This window comes from Corythoichthys intestinalis, chromosome 6, assembly GCF_030265065.1.
Source record: "Corythoichthys intestinalis isolate RoL2023-P3 chromosome 6, ASM3026506v1, whole genome shotgun sequence".
NCBI lineage: Eukaryota > Metazoa > Chordata > Actinopteri > Syngnathiformes > Syngnathidae > Corythoichthys > Corythoichthys intestinalis.
Window position 1 is genome coordinate 8,372,501 of NC_080400.1, and position 15,620 is coordinate 8,388,120.

Here is a 15,620-nt window from a genome sequence, read left to right on the forward strand (position 1 = left end):
AACATGACGAGCTGACACACAATATGGCGGCTCCGGTCAGGGGGGCGGAGTTGTGACGTCATGTGATTGGGGTCTATACACAGGCGGCAATCTTGTCCATCAATTGGATGACGCGCTGGCACACCGGGTGCACCAATAAGAACCTCGCGTTGATGTGTCAATCACGGTGCCGCCGCCAGACCCCGGTGACGCTACAATATTCTGACAGAAGAGCCAACAACGTCATGCATTAAGAGAGACAATAGCTAATTAATATGCTAACTCGCCACCCTGTGGTCTGGGGTGTGAATTGCAACCTGTCAAAATGACGGACGGACTTCAGTTTTTTCCGTCACCGTTTTAAAAAACCGGTCAACGACGGAAAATATCCGGTTAACGCGACCCCTGATATATATCATATATATATATATATATATATATATATATATATATATATATATATATATGGGAAAACCCATTGGCAGTATATCAAATACTTGTTCTCCCCACTGTATATATATATATATATATGTATATTAGGGCTGTCAAATGATTAAAATTTTTAATTGAGTTAATCACTGCTTAAAATGTAATTAATCATAATTAATAGAAATTCAAACATCTATAAAATATGCCATATTTTTCTGTAAATTTTTGTTGGAATGGAAAGATAAGACACAAGACGGATATATACATTCAAGATACTGTACATAAGTACTGTATTTGTTTATTATAACAATAAATCAGCAAGATGGCATTAACATTAACCTGGTATTTCAAAGCATTCATGATGCCACGCTAACAAGGTTCCCAGGGCCTTTGGAAGCGAAACAACCCCAAAGCATCACTGACCAACCCCCATACTTCACAGTGGGTATGAGGTGCTTTTCAGCATGCGCATCTTTTGTGGCATGCCAGACCCACTTGAAGTGTTTGTTGCCAAAAAGCTCAATCTTGGTCTCATCTGAACAAAACATCATGAATGCTTAGAAATACCAGGATATTTTAAATCAAAATCTGTTGCCCTCTGCCCGAAAGCTGAAGATGGGTCGTCACTTGGTCTTTCGGCAAGACAATGACCCTAAACATATGGCCGAATCTACAATCTACAGAAATGGTTCACCACACACAAAATCAAGCTCCTCCTACGGCCATCTCAGTCCCCAGACCTTGTTTTGTTGGCAAAAGGGGGTTGCACAAAGTATTAACACCAGGGGTGCTAATAAATGTGACACACATTATTTGATGTCAAATATTTTTTTCTTTATGTGGGATTTTTTCCCCACTGAATGAATGCACTTGTATTGAAGCTTGGATTTTTCTCTTTTTTTCCATTAAGGTCCCATATTATTTGAATTTTAAAAAAATATTAGAAGCTAAAAAAAACACCTTTTTTAGGGGTGCCAATAATTATGGAGGGCACTGTATTTGCGCACATAACAACAAGGAAGGCTCTTGGCTGCTCCCGGTTGAATGAGGTGGCTCCTAGTAATCTGATGAGTCCGGATCAAGATAGGTCTCACTTTTTTCATCATCTTCATCGTTGGTTTCAGCCTCGGGCTAAGGAGTAACGCAACGTGAGCTCCGCAGAACGCGTGTGGAACCCGACGCTGTTGTGTACGTCACCGTCTGTCTCATCAAGACAGATTGTTTTGAATCCTTCTTTGACGATGGTTTTGTTTTCTTTTCAAAACACTCCCCCAATGTCGTTTGCCTTTTTTTCTGATCGTTCTCCACATTTTTCTCAAATTCTCACTCGTCTGTACAAGATCCCTCCAACATCCGTTTCCTGACTATTTTTCTTCACTTCCTTTCTTGGCCCGAGGTGAGTTCTTACACAATGCGCAACTGACCTCAAGTGGCGAGTTTTATTGCTTTAAAATGGGTTTTGAGCTTTGTGCATTGTATCTTAGATACATCGGAACCTATAGATGCCTCTTGTGAAAAAAAAAAAAAAAAAAAAACGCAAAAGACGTAAAAACACGTTTTTAGGACACTGAAGTAATTAAAAATTGAACATATTTATACGTTTTTGGAAGCAAATGAGTTTAATTAACATTAGTTAATGCATTTTTAGACAATAATGTTTAAGTAACATTACAATAATCAGTATAATTGCTTATCAAACATTTATTAATATATTAATTAACATTAGTTAATGTATTAGTTAATGCATTATATAATGCATAACCAGACAGTAACTAATGGTTTGGTATAATAAAAATATATATAGCCCTATATAGGGTTAGGGTTTAGGGTATGTTAACCTAAGCATTTATAATTTCTTAGTTGAGGGAAACATGTGCTACACTTTACAATAAGGGTTTAAATAGCATTCAGTAATGATTAATAAAGGATAAGGGGGTCGACTTAAGCATTCATCATTTCTTAGTTAAGGGATACATGTGCTACACTTTACAATAAGGCTCTAAAAACATTCAGTAATGGTTAATTAAGGTTAAGTAATACTTAAGAGGTACGTTCACGTGAAGTAATACCATACTTTAACATACCTTAATTAACCATTACTGAATGTTTTTGGACCCTTATTGTAAAGTGTAGCACATGTGTCTTTTAACTAAGAAATTATAAATGCTTAACCCTATATTGCCAAATGTTTCACATTTGATACACCTAAAATTTCATGATTTTGAGATTAATTCAGAATTTTGACATTTTGTTTTGAAAAAATAAAATGATGGATGCAAGTCATCACATGCATCTGCAGGTTCCATGAAACAAACAAACAGGATTTAGCAAGGGTTATAGATATCTGAGCGCTTATTACACATATTCATTTTGACTTTTCTTTTTACAAATTTGAAAAAAAGGTTTCATTTGGACCTTATTTTTCAAATTTTGGGATTCTCTGATGATTGCTTCATATTGCTGGCATTAAAGGGTTAAGTCCCCCCCCCCCCCCCCCTTAACCTTTCTCAACCATTACTGAATGCTTTTTGCATCCTTATTGTAAAGTGTAGCACATGTGTCCCTTAACTAAGAAATGATAAACGCTTAGGTTAACAAATCCTACCCCTAACCCTATATAGGGCTATAAATATATTATTAATTTTACCAAACTATTAGTTACCGTCTGGTTATGCATTAACTAATGCATTAACTAATGTAAAAATTAATATATTACTAAATGTTAAATAAGGGATTATATGAATTATTGTAATGTTACTTAAACATTATTTATTGTCTTAAAATGCATTAACTAATGCATTAACAAATGTTAAATATTATATTAATAAAGGTTAGATAAGGGATTAAATGAATTATTGTCATGTTACTTAAACATTAGTTATTGTCTAAAAATGCATTAACTAATGTTAATTAAGGGACCCATGTTGTAAAGTGTTTCCCTTTTCATTGTGAACAGGGGCGGACTGGTCATCTGTAGCTTCTGGAGGATCACAGAATGACCGGTGCTCTGGACGGCTGGCGGCCGCCATACATATATCACTGTTTTTATCCCCACTATTCTCTATGATTATCTACAGTTTGCATCCAATCCGACAGGTGGCAGCAATGCGCCTGGCTGTTAACCGCCAATCTGATTCTCGCAGTCGGACATCCGGGCATTAATGATGTCACCAGCCACAACAAAGCGTCGCCAGATAGAAGAGGGGGCAAAACACGAGTCACAAGCAGTTGATCTGTCGTGCGTTGTAGTACAAATGCTGAACTTTTGTCTTATTTGCGGTCTTTTTTTCCATCGGAATGGCAAAGAGTGTGTTGTGGGTTGTAACACAAGGAAGAGTTCGGAGCCACATTTGAAGTTCTTCATTCTTCCTCGTGAGAAGAAAAGGACAAGCAAATGGCTGAAAGCAAGGTAGCTACATTTTAAATGAAATAAATGACAATTAAAGGGTTAGTGCCAGCTAGTCCATGTCCCCGTTTGCAATCGTGTCAAGTTACAGTATGCTAGTCCTACTATCCCTCTCCTAAGAAAAAATATTTTAGCTGTAAAACAACGTATGCACACGCAGCTGCAATATTAATTCTGAAGAAATATGACAAAATATTAATAAAATGAATGGTTTTACTTTAAAGTAGTGCTGCAACGATTAATCGATTAACTCGAGTATTCGATTAGAAAAAAATATTCGAATTACATTTTATTGCTTCGATTATTCGTTTCATTAAAGTGGCGTTGTAATGGTTTATTTTGAAAGTGTTTGCATTTAGTTTTATTGATTAGGGTGGATACACTGCCTTCTGGTCTGCCTCATTTCACATGGCTGAATCCAACTGCTCCCTGTTAAGATCAACATAAGTTTTTGTTTGAGCAAATGTTTTTCAAATGCATTCGTAATTTTGTTAATAAATATATTTAGACGTTTTTTGTGGGAATATGTGTTTGAACCTTTTGTTAAGAGCATTGTTAAAAAAAAACAAAAAAACAAAAAAAACTTGGCATTTTATAGTATTTAAGCTAGCGGACTTTTTCCGTGGCGCATTTGGTACCGGGCCGCGCAGAAATAATAAATAATTTATTAACGACTGCATTCTGGGCGATTGACTTTGGCCTGTGCCGCTTAACACACCGATATCCCTGTCTACTCTAGATATACAACTACAGGATTGGAGGTCGTCATAGAAATGCATTGATTGGGCTGTTAGCACTAAATCTCGTTTTGTATATCTATGCGCGCTTGGACTCGATAACAACGTATGACGTAGGTTGTCGCCAATCACTTTTCTTCCCGGAAATAATTAGCCCCCACACTAGAATGACTGAATAGCAAATGTCTTTGGAAAGACTTTTTACGGGGAAAATGGAATCTGACGAGCCAGAAGATATGCCTACAACCTCGAACAAAACAAAATGTATGCTACTTCCCAATCACTAAAGACCCACGAACTGTGAAGGAGTGAATTCGTGACCCGTATGTGAATAAACCGAGTGATATTAACATGTCTGTGTAACAGGAATATCAGCTTGTAGAGATCGCAAATCACGGCGACCTTAAACGTACATTTGAGACAACCACTCTACCGAAGTTCTGGATTAAAGTCATTTTGGAATATCTTGACATCGCTACGAGCGCGCTGAAAACTGTGCTACAATTTCCAACATCGTGTACTTGTGATGCTAGCTTCTCTCACTCTCCCATCTCGGGACCATCTCGTCTCAACCAAACAAACTCAGGCCTCCCACTGATTCAGCGGGTGAGTTGTATTTTACCCTGCACTTAACACGACGGGGCTAAAAACAAATGCTATTTTATATTTGCTGTATTTTTCTGGCGCACTTTGCCGGTGTTCTGACAAAGTTGGCATGTGCGTAACGTTATAAAGGACCGCGAATGCAGCGATTCCAAAGTGCACGCTACAAACTGTCTTTAAAGAAAGGAATATTAACTTACTTTGCCATGTTAGGTGCACACAACAACTGCACGTAGCCCTCTCACTTAACGACTTCGCCGTGTCGTTAAGCATTAATTTACGCCATTTCTGTGTTGCACATGTATGTTTATGATGTAAATAGTTTTTTAGCACCATTGGATAACATTGAGAGTCCAACTGAATGTAAAAGAGGGCTTTTTTCACCACCACAAAAGCTTTGGGAGCAAAATTTTATAAGGGTGCAAAATTTGACAGAACACCGGTCTGTGAAAAAAAGATCCAAATCACACCGGTCCGTGGTGCAAAAAAGGTTGGGGACCCCTGAGTTAGCCAATTGTTCTTTTGTTGTACATACTGTTGATCCTCTTTTTTTTTTTTAATACCATTTGAGGCTCAGCTCAGGTATTTTAATTTTTCATGTTTTTTATCCAATTACCCGAATATTCGAACTAACTAGTTCTTCGATTAATCGACTACTAAAATAATCGATAGCTGCAGCCCTACTTTAAAGTTTAGGTAGTTAAATTGATATGATATATATTTTTCATCATTTATATGTCGTTTTGTTTTCTGGTTAATACTTTCCAATGAAGGTTATGTATACAGGATGTCTTGAAATGTATATTGTATTTTCATTGAAATGTATTATTTGTGTGGCGAGATTAATTATGGCATAAACAATGAAGTCATTTTATAGACACAGGGGATAGGTGTTATTATAAACAATTGGATATATAAAACTTGCTTTAAAAAAAAAAAACAATTTTTTATTCAGGTTGATCATAGAGCTAGGGCAAAAGATGAATCCAACTCCAGTTCAGCCTTGCAGTACTTTGAGCTCCCCAAGTCAGACAGTCACAGCCTAGACACATTTTTTACTTACCACCCTCAGAAGAAGACAACACACCTGACTGTACAAAGAGTATTCATACGCATAGATGGCACAGATAGAAAATGGCTAACATACTCAGGGTCCCCCCAGGATGATTAATCTAAATTCCAGACTTTTAAGACCTTTTTTAATGCCATTTCAACTGAAAATTAATACTTTTCTCGCACCCATTATTTAGATAATATTGAATTATATTTAAAAAATAACGCACTGAACCTCAAATTTAATCTCAACTACTAAGTGTGTTTGACAAAGGAATGCACATTTATTGAAGATACAATTAAAACACATTTAAATATAAGGTCTTTCAGAATTTTTTTTTCCCAGGATAAAATGGATTTTACACTATTATTGTAAAGCAACTTCAGAAATTACATTTGCAATACAACAGGTTTCCCTTTTAAGAGGACCTGTTCAAGGTGGTAGGTAGGTAATTGTCAAGTTGGCCACCTTAACTGTAAATTGCTTGCAATTGGCAGTGAAAGTTTAAAAAAACAGCCACTAAATGGCAGTAGTTTACCATTAATTACCACAAAATAAAAAAGCTACACATGACCATTTCCCTTGGTAATTGTTTTTTTCTAATCACATTACAAGAAGTATAAAAAACACATTTTTAATCCTTTGTTAGCTATTGAAGACATTTCTTTTAATCAGATAGAGAAAATCCATACTCTTATTTAATCAAGAAAAACATTTAAATATACCAGGAGTTGTTTTACTTTCACCTACATTATAATTTGCCTATCACCATGCCATGTTATTCAGATCAACGTTACCCCGCACTCGTTCCAATAATAGACCCTACCCACCGACGTCACAAAATCACGTGCTCGCTGTATGGTTCCGCCCACTTGTCCGTCATTTTGTGTCTGTATTATCAATGGTCTCAATTGATCGAGCAATTTATAATGCATTTCATGGAAGACCCGGTGCTTTCGGATGCCGTAAACCCACTTGATGCGTTGCATAAAAGGCGTTATGTGGAAAAGCTTCAGTTTATCCATTCGCCAGATCCATATTTGATGCCTAAATCGATGTTTTTCGACCCGCTGTCTCCGCCGTATTTGCCTGACATCTGCTAGCTACCCTGAACTGTACAACTATCTTGTCCACACAAAATCAGCCTATTCTCACGAAAGTTTGAAAAACTTTAAGAGCTTGGAGGCTTATAAATACTTCGTTGCTGGTTGGGTGAAACAGGTCCTCGTCCACGAAAATTCGGCAGGAATCTATCTTGTGCTCGGAAAGGTGAGTTACGAAATTTTCAATTCAAAATCTTTTGTTATTGCTAACATCCACTGTCAAGTCTAATGTATTTCATGTCGTTTGTCAATGGAGTTAGGGCTTTTAATGTTTATATGGTTTAGCGATAGCACTCTCACTACATACATACGTGTATGTTGTCGGCGATTAGCCTAGCAATGATCTTAATTGTGGTTGTCAGCCCAAAACCCTCTAAATATATATTAAATGCATCTTACCAGATATAAAATGACTACTACATAATCTGTGGTAATCGTTTGGAGCCCAGTTTTCTCGTCGAATTGCAGCAGGCCAACTCGCTCTCTTCTCTCCGGGTCTCTCGGAATCCGGTAGAACTTCAAGTCTCTCTGTCTTCTCCGTCTATCTTCTCTGTTATTGCAACCGACCGCCACACACGCCTTCACCATTTTGATTATTAATGTTAACGAGCAGAAAAACACATCGTAAATAGGAGGAATGTACGTAGCCGTAACAGGGAAACATGATGTGTTGACGGACAATTGGGCGGCACCAGTCAGGAGGAAGGAGTTGTGACGTCACGTGGGTAGGGTCTATAGACAGTGTCAACCGTTTTGTGTATCTGAGAGTGATGGTGAATCTACGACTCCGGTTTATTCATGCTAAGGCTAGTGCACCTGCCAATACCCCATTGAACATGGCTAACTCTGGAGTTAAAACTGCGAAATTCACATTCATTCGAAAGGCAAACCGTGCAGAAATACATTATTGCATCTAACACATTCTAATTGCAGAAATTGGCCACTTACTTTGAAATGTTAAGCAGGTCCATTACCTTTGCATGACCCATAAACTGCGACCCAAAGTATCTGGATGCGACTTGGTCGCCGATCCAATACCTCACATGCTGGTCCAACTGTTTGGACTTGGTTGTCTTGTTGAGGCTTTCGTCGAACATAACAACTAAGGCATCTGAGCAGTTCCTTGCGTTAGCACACAGTACTGTGCGATTGCCTGCTGTTGATGCTAAGGATGCTAACGGCGCGCACGCACGAGGTGCAGCGCATCGTAAATATTTTACGCGTCATCTTGGATTTAAAAAAAAAAAAAAAAAAAGCTTCGTCACGGATATAATTTAGGTTGCACTGAGATGTTCTTGAAAATTAAAACCACTGTGAAAAAATTCCAGACTTACGACAGCTAATTTAATGCTTTTAATACCTTTAATAATGGAAAACTAAATTCAATGCCTTTTTAATACTTTTAATAACCCGCGGGTACCTTGCATACTGTGAAGAAAATCATAAACTATACTGTATATGTATAATAATGCAATGTGTTGTTCTTCATAACCGCTTCATTTTTCTCTTAAAGTGCACGAAATTGATGCATTTTTACAATAAAATGTAAAAAAAAAAAAATCTCCCGGGGGGGCATGCCCCGAACCCCACTAGAGGGTCGGTGTTTCCCTTTGTACAGCAATTCTTATGGGCTGGGCTGAGTCAAAGTCAGGGCTGGGCCAGGGCTGCTTTTTAGTCCCAGTCCGCCCCTGATTGTGAAGGTTGGATATTTATTTTGTTTAGCCAAAGATGTTCCTCACATACCAGTAATGATTTCTCTTTATCCCCCCCAAAATAGATGACATCACAGCGGAAGCTTTGAATAAAAGCTTCATATGAAGCTGCTTTCTTTTCCACACATTTCTAGTCCATCGCCTCGTCGCTGGCGTCTCATCTCCATGCCAAATGGAGCTTGGCGTCGCTCTAATATCTGAAGGACACATTGCTCACTATAATGTGTCAAATTTGCATCAGGCTAAATAAATGTACTTTTATGGCTCATGTTCACACTGAGAACACGGTTCACTGTCACCAGAATGACACTCAGAGCTGGTGTGCGTGTGTGTATGGGGCTGTGTTATTAAATCACCCCTACCTCCACCACAGGTCTGCTATTGCATATAAGAAATACACTCAAGGAATTATGTTCCCCGGCCGACTCGGGTGGAATAAATCCAGTGGCTGTCAGAGGGTGAGACGCCGCAGGAAGTGAGCTGAGGACAGCGAGTCGATCCCATCAATTTGGACGGGAATTATAAACAAAAAGATGTTATTATTCGCTACGGCGTTCGTTCCTAATGCGCTAGAGGGCCGAGGTGGACTTTCAATGCCCTCGTGCGAGATTGTTCAAGTTAGTCTCACACTGGAGGAAGGGAGACAGACAGCTACTGTAGCTATGTTGTCACACTGTGGAATCAGCTGTCAGAAGTGAATGAAGAAATGACATGTTGATGGAAAGTGTATTTAAATACGTTACACGTTTCCTCACAACGAGCATCTGTACTATAAAGCCGTCAAAATAAATGAATCATTCTCCAGTTGTATCTACATTCACAATAAATTCTATTTTAATTGTGTAAGTGTGAAAGTAACTATTTTCAAAGTAAGGAACTGTACTTGATGCTTGTTGTAAAAGGGCTCCAATTCGATTTAAAGGCAGCAAGTCAGGTTACATTCTATGTGCCAATAGAATTGTATTACTTTGAACATAAACTTCACTATCAGTTGACGAGACAGCTCCTACAGACATTGTGCCGCGGCTTCCCATTAGGGGTGTGCAATCTTAAGCACCCCACGATTCGATTTGATTCGATTACGATTCAGGGTGCTACGATTCGATTATTGAACGATGATCACGGTATTGACGATGATCACTGTTATCACGATTATCAATGCGTCGTACGTTACTAATTAATAAAGTAGACAAACACATTTTTGTCCATTATTTATTTAAAATATCCTAATGACTCAACAGGAAAGATGGAAACATGCCCATACAACAAAAAGCTGCCATGAAACAGCTTTTTTTATTTATTTATTTTTACAACAAAGTGCAAAAACATTAACCATTTTAAAGGGAGTACTTATTTTACTCAACAATACAATAAAATTTACACAGGTGGAATGAATTCCACATTTTCTGGAAACAAAGTGTCTTTAGAAATAAGCCTTCTTTTAAGTAATATACATTGGGGCAAATAAGTATTGAGTCAACCACCAATTGTGCAAGTTCTGCTACTTGAAAAGATTAGAGAGGCCTGTAATTGTCAACATGGGTAAACCGCAACCATGAGAGACAGGATGTGGAGGAAAAAAAAAACAAAAACAGAAAATCACATTGTTTGATTTTTAAAGAATTTATTTCCAAATTAGAGTGGAAAATAAGTATTTGGTCACCTACAAACAAGCAAGATTTCTGGCTGTCAAAGAGGTTTAACTTCTTCTAACGAGGTCTAACGAGACTCCACTCGTTACCTGTATTAATGGCACCTGTTTCAACTAATTATCGGTATAAAAGACACCTGTACACAACCTCAGTCAGTCACACTCCAAACTCCACTATGGCCAAGACCAAAGAGCTGTCGAAGGACACCAGAGACAAAATTGTAGACCTGCACCAGGCTGGGAAGACTGAATTTGCAATTGGTAAAACGCTTGGTGTAAAGAAATCAACTGTGGGAGCAATTATTAGAAAATAGAAGACATCAAGACAACTGATAATCTCCCTTGATCTGGGGCTCCATGCAAGATCTCACCCCGTGGCGTCAAAATGATAACAAGAACGGTCAGCAAAAAACCCAGAACCACACGGGGGGGACCTAGTGAATGACCTACAGAGAGCTGGGACCACAGTAACAAAAGGCGCTTTCGCACTGTTTTAACTATCCGCAGTTCCTCGACCCTTTTGGGGGTGGATGACGTCATTTTGCGTGTTCGGATATGTAGGAACTTGGACGAGGACCTCGTCTTCCGAGCGCCATTTTAGCCCCAAATCTGAAGTGAGTACTTTCCGCGGGGCGGCAGGAACGGTATTACGTAGCTCTTTGGTGATTCGCTGAAATCAGCTGCAAACACGCCCCTTACTTTTCGCGCATCACATGGAGCCGCCATATTTAAAAAACAACTACCCTGTCTGTAAATTGATGTTGTTGCTATAAGGAAAAATAATGGGGCCAGGAAAATCTCAATGGAGCGACGAGGAGGTAAAAGCCCTCCTTGTTATTTATTCAACTGCGTCCAAAGAGGACTTTGGGGGGGGGTTGCAACGCAACGCAACATAAAAAATATTTGCCGAGATAAGCGCACAACTGGAGAAGGCTGGAATTTACCACAGCGCAAAACAATGTAGGGAAAAAATGAAGAAACTGAAACAAGACTACAAGAAAATCAGAGACCACAACAACCAGAGCGGGGCAGACAGAAAAACTGCCAAATGGTATGAGACGCTCGACCTCATATTGGGCCACAGACCAGCATATTGAAACGCCAAAACAAGAGTCCTCTGCTTGCTTTTGCGGTCGTTGACGCAGAAGGAGAACAACCCACCCTCCCAGCGGCTTGAAGGTATGGCACAAGAAGTTATTTAAGGGTGTAACAATTTGTTTTTGCATGTTCGGTTCGGTTCACTTGCGTACACTGTCGGTTTTGTTGTATTTTTCCCCTGATAAAATGTATTCTAAACGCTGCATTGGGAACCGAATTACTGAAGGTGTTTGCCGACGGACGCATTAAGTGTCGGACATGACTTGTCTCGTTTTACTTTTTGTAATGCAGAAAAGTAAGTGAAATAAATACATAGTTATCTCGACATTGCGGTACAGATATGTTGACCTAGATAACACTGCAGAATCAGAAAATGTTGTGTCTACATTTAAGAAAATAAGCTAGATTTTGTCATAGCGAAATTTTAAATTCTCAATCCTTTAAATGTTATGTTGTTCAGATGCATTATGTTTCTATTAAAACAGAGCAAAACAGATCTCTTCTATCAAGTCCAATTCCTGTTGCCTGCAGTACCCCTTGTCGCCCATCAGGTAAGTCATGCTGCCTGAATGCGTTCAGAAATGTTGACTTTTTTTTATCTTCTCTAACTTACATCAGCCAAATGTAAATAGAAGACGTGTGGTGTTCCTATTGTTACTTGAATTAAGGTATAATCCAAAATAGTTCTCTGACCACCAGAAACGCCAATGGCTTTATCAAGCAATCCCATGCCCTCTCTGAGTGACAAATGCCAACCCGCATCAGGTAAGAAACCTGTCCATGCAAAATCCCTGCTGTTGAACAACTGTTATTTGCCCAGCAGGGTCATATCATGGCTGTACTCATGCTTTGTTTAAAAGAAAAAAGTAACTAATTGTGCAATGTTTCTTAATTAACCACCATTTGTCTGAACTTTATTTAAAAGTGTTTACCCCCTGTGTACCCACCAGAAAACACCGTTGTGATGTCCTGCCATTCCCTGCCCCCACAAAGTGCCAGTACCAGTCAGCTTACTTACATCAGGTAAAGAAATGTTGTATTTTATGTGCAAAATCTGTGCTGCTATAATGGTGGTTAGCCTGGTGAACTAACAACCTAATGGGATCATATCATTGCTGCACCTAAGTCTCATTCGAAAAATAGACAAAACTGATAGCACAACAAATATCAATGGTAAAGGATTAGAAACTTGGATGTTATTATTTTTTTGTTTGAAATTCAGTAACTATACACCGGTTTCCTGCTTATCCAGATTCACAAATAATCAGCCAACACCGCCCCAGCTGTCAGCACCCTCTGCCATCCCAGACCTGGAAAGGAAATAATTTGTTGTTCCTGCATCTTGCTAAGAAATAGTGAGAACTTGTAGTGTGGTGTACAGCCAGTTCTTCAGTTTCCGCCGTCCTTATTTGTTGCAGCAAAGAGGAGAAAGAATGACACACTGTGCAAAAACGGTGCAGGAATGGCAGGCTTCAGACGCAGAATACCAAAGGCAACGAGATGCGCAATTTGACAGGATGCTGCAGGTGTTTGAAGAGCAAAATCAACACATTGAAAAGCAGTGTCAGGCTCTGCTGTCCGACTCCAGCCGGCAGCATCAGATAGTAATGGAGGGTATTCTGGAGATCATCAACAGGATGTCAAATCGGCATGACAAACCCTAATTAAAAAAAATGGGACTCAACCAAATATTGCACATGTAAATTTTTCTCTTGTTGCACAGTGTGATTTTTCAGTAAAATATATTACTTTTAAACCTAATTTTGCTCATGTAATTTTTTTTGTTGCAGTGTGACTTTTCATTAAAAAATATTACTTTGAGTAACACAATGTTTTATGTCTGATTACTAGTACACTGAAGTATTCCTTAACATGTGGCTTGCAATACATTGTGTGAGTAGTTAACACATGACACCACGTTCAAAAATTTGGCCTTTGTAGCCAGCGACAGATGGAAAATGGGTTTATAATAATACACACAAAACATTAATGAAATTTAAAACTTTTATTTTGGGGGAAAAAAGCAGGCATGGTGGTGGTGGTGTACACCTACTATTTCGTTGGGCAACACAAAGTGGGGCATCAAGGCTGAACGCACAGCTACACCTTCAGCATCTGTAGCAGGTGGTTGAACAGGAGTCTCTGGCTGCTGTGGCAGTGGCTCTCTCCACATCTCATTGTGGCTTTCACAGAAGTTATGAAGCACGTCAGCACCATGGACTTTATCCTCTCTAGGCTGCAGTCAATGCACTTTTGGAGGCATCGTCACCTTCCTTTGGGTCTACCAAAACCATGCTCAGCCACAACTCTTGCCCTGCTTGATGACAGCAATCCTCATGTCTAGTGGAACTGCAATGCGATACGTCGTGTCCACTCTCTCCATTGCAGGCCTCAGACACCGACAGAGGTATTGAAATGTCTCTCTAGACATACGGAAATTCTCCACAAACTGCTGGTCTGTAAAACTGGGAAGAACCCGTCTCCACCAGTCATCGGCTTTTGTTCGCACCCAAACAGATGGCGAGGATCGCTGTGCAATGAGTCGCAGTAAAATCTGAAACGGAAATGGAAAACTTATTTTCTTGGGTATTTTGGGTAACATTAGTCACAAACTACTGGCTCAAATGTTTGATCATTTGACAGTACATGTGTATACAGTAACAGGTTGGGTGTAACAGTACACTAAAATTAAATTTTGGTTCAGTTTTTGAAGTTCTCAGTGCAGTTAAGTCTGTACAAAAAAAGGTTGGAAAAAATATACTTAATGCTTTTATTTTTCAAAATGTGAACAATAGAATATGTGAAAATAAATAAACGTGACACTTTTGGATAATATTTCGAATACATATAAAACACAAAGTTCCTCAAATAAAAAAAAAAAAACAATTATAACACATTTATCTACTTGACTTTTTTTCACGTACATATTCCATAGTGTCCGACACTTAAAGCGTCCGTGCGGAAACTCCCGCAGGACCGCACCGCACGCATCGATTAGCTCCCGCTAGTAAATTTATGAGGGGTTCAAATGCATCAAAAGAAAACGGACAGTACGCAATTAAATCAAAAACAGTTCAGTAAACCCACGTGAACACTTACATCCTTAGTAAATACGTCAAATACATTGTTTTACACTTACCCGCAGCCTCCTATGTCTTCTACGGTCGTCTGCTACCCTTTCGGTCTCCATGAAACGAAGAAACATCGCTTGCCTTTGGCTCTGTTGTCTGTGCGCTACCAGTCTCGTCGTTAGACGCTGGGATTGCTCGCTGATGGAAACGATTCCCTTCAAACATGCAAGAATTGCTGCGGTGTCTTCAACGGTCTCCATTTCGTTGTCTTCCGTTTAGCTTAGTATTACTTATGCGCCGCTGGTGGGTGTGGCGACTGGCGAGTAAATAATGCGTCACTGGCGCAGACTAAAACGTCACAGCATGTCGTATTGGGCATAGTTCCCCATGTGCGAACACGACTGCTTTGCGAAGGATAGCTCCTCGAACTCCAGGAGGGCGGGATAGTTAAAGGAGCCAAGTACTCAAATTCCTACAGTGCGAAAGCGCCTAAAGGCTACTATCAGTAACACAATGGGCCCCTGTTAGGGCCTCCGCCCCTCCTTCCTGAGCCCTGCCTCGGGTGAGGGGAGTTTTGCCTGATTACAGGTCGAACGTCAGACGGGTGGAGTGGCCAGCTGTGAGCAATCGTCATCAGCCAGCTTAAAAACCCAGCGGACGCACCACCACATCACCCGAACAACTTGTCTGTTTTCCACGTCAGTTGATTCACGCATCCCTAGTGTATCTATTGACTTTGACCTCCGGCTCACGATATCTTTTCATTGTTTCCAGGAC

At 39.4% G+C, this 15,620-nt stretch overlaps 1 protein-coding gene and 1 long non-coding RNA gene across 3 annotated transcripts in view; one reads left to right on the plus strand and one right to left on the minus strand.

Annotated features, from left to right (window-relative positions):
• LOC130917185 (contactin-5-like) overlaps nucleotides 1-15,620 on the minus strand; it is a 411,152-nt gene that overhangs the window by 362,512 nt on the left and 33,020 nt on the right. The gene's annotated exons all lie outside the window — the stretch shown is intronic.
• Nucleotides 12,026-13,090, plus strand: LOC130917187 (uncharacterized). The gene is made up of 4 exons (XR_009063429.1): nucleotides 12,026-12,067; nucleotides 12,258-12,323; nucleotides 12,723-12,795; nucleotides 13,025-13,090. It is a non-coding gene; the product is annotated as an uncharacterized LOC130917187 (long non-coding RNA).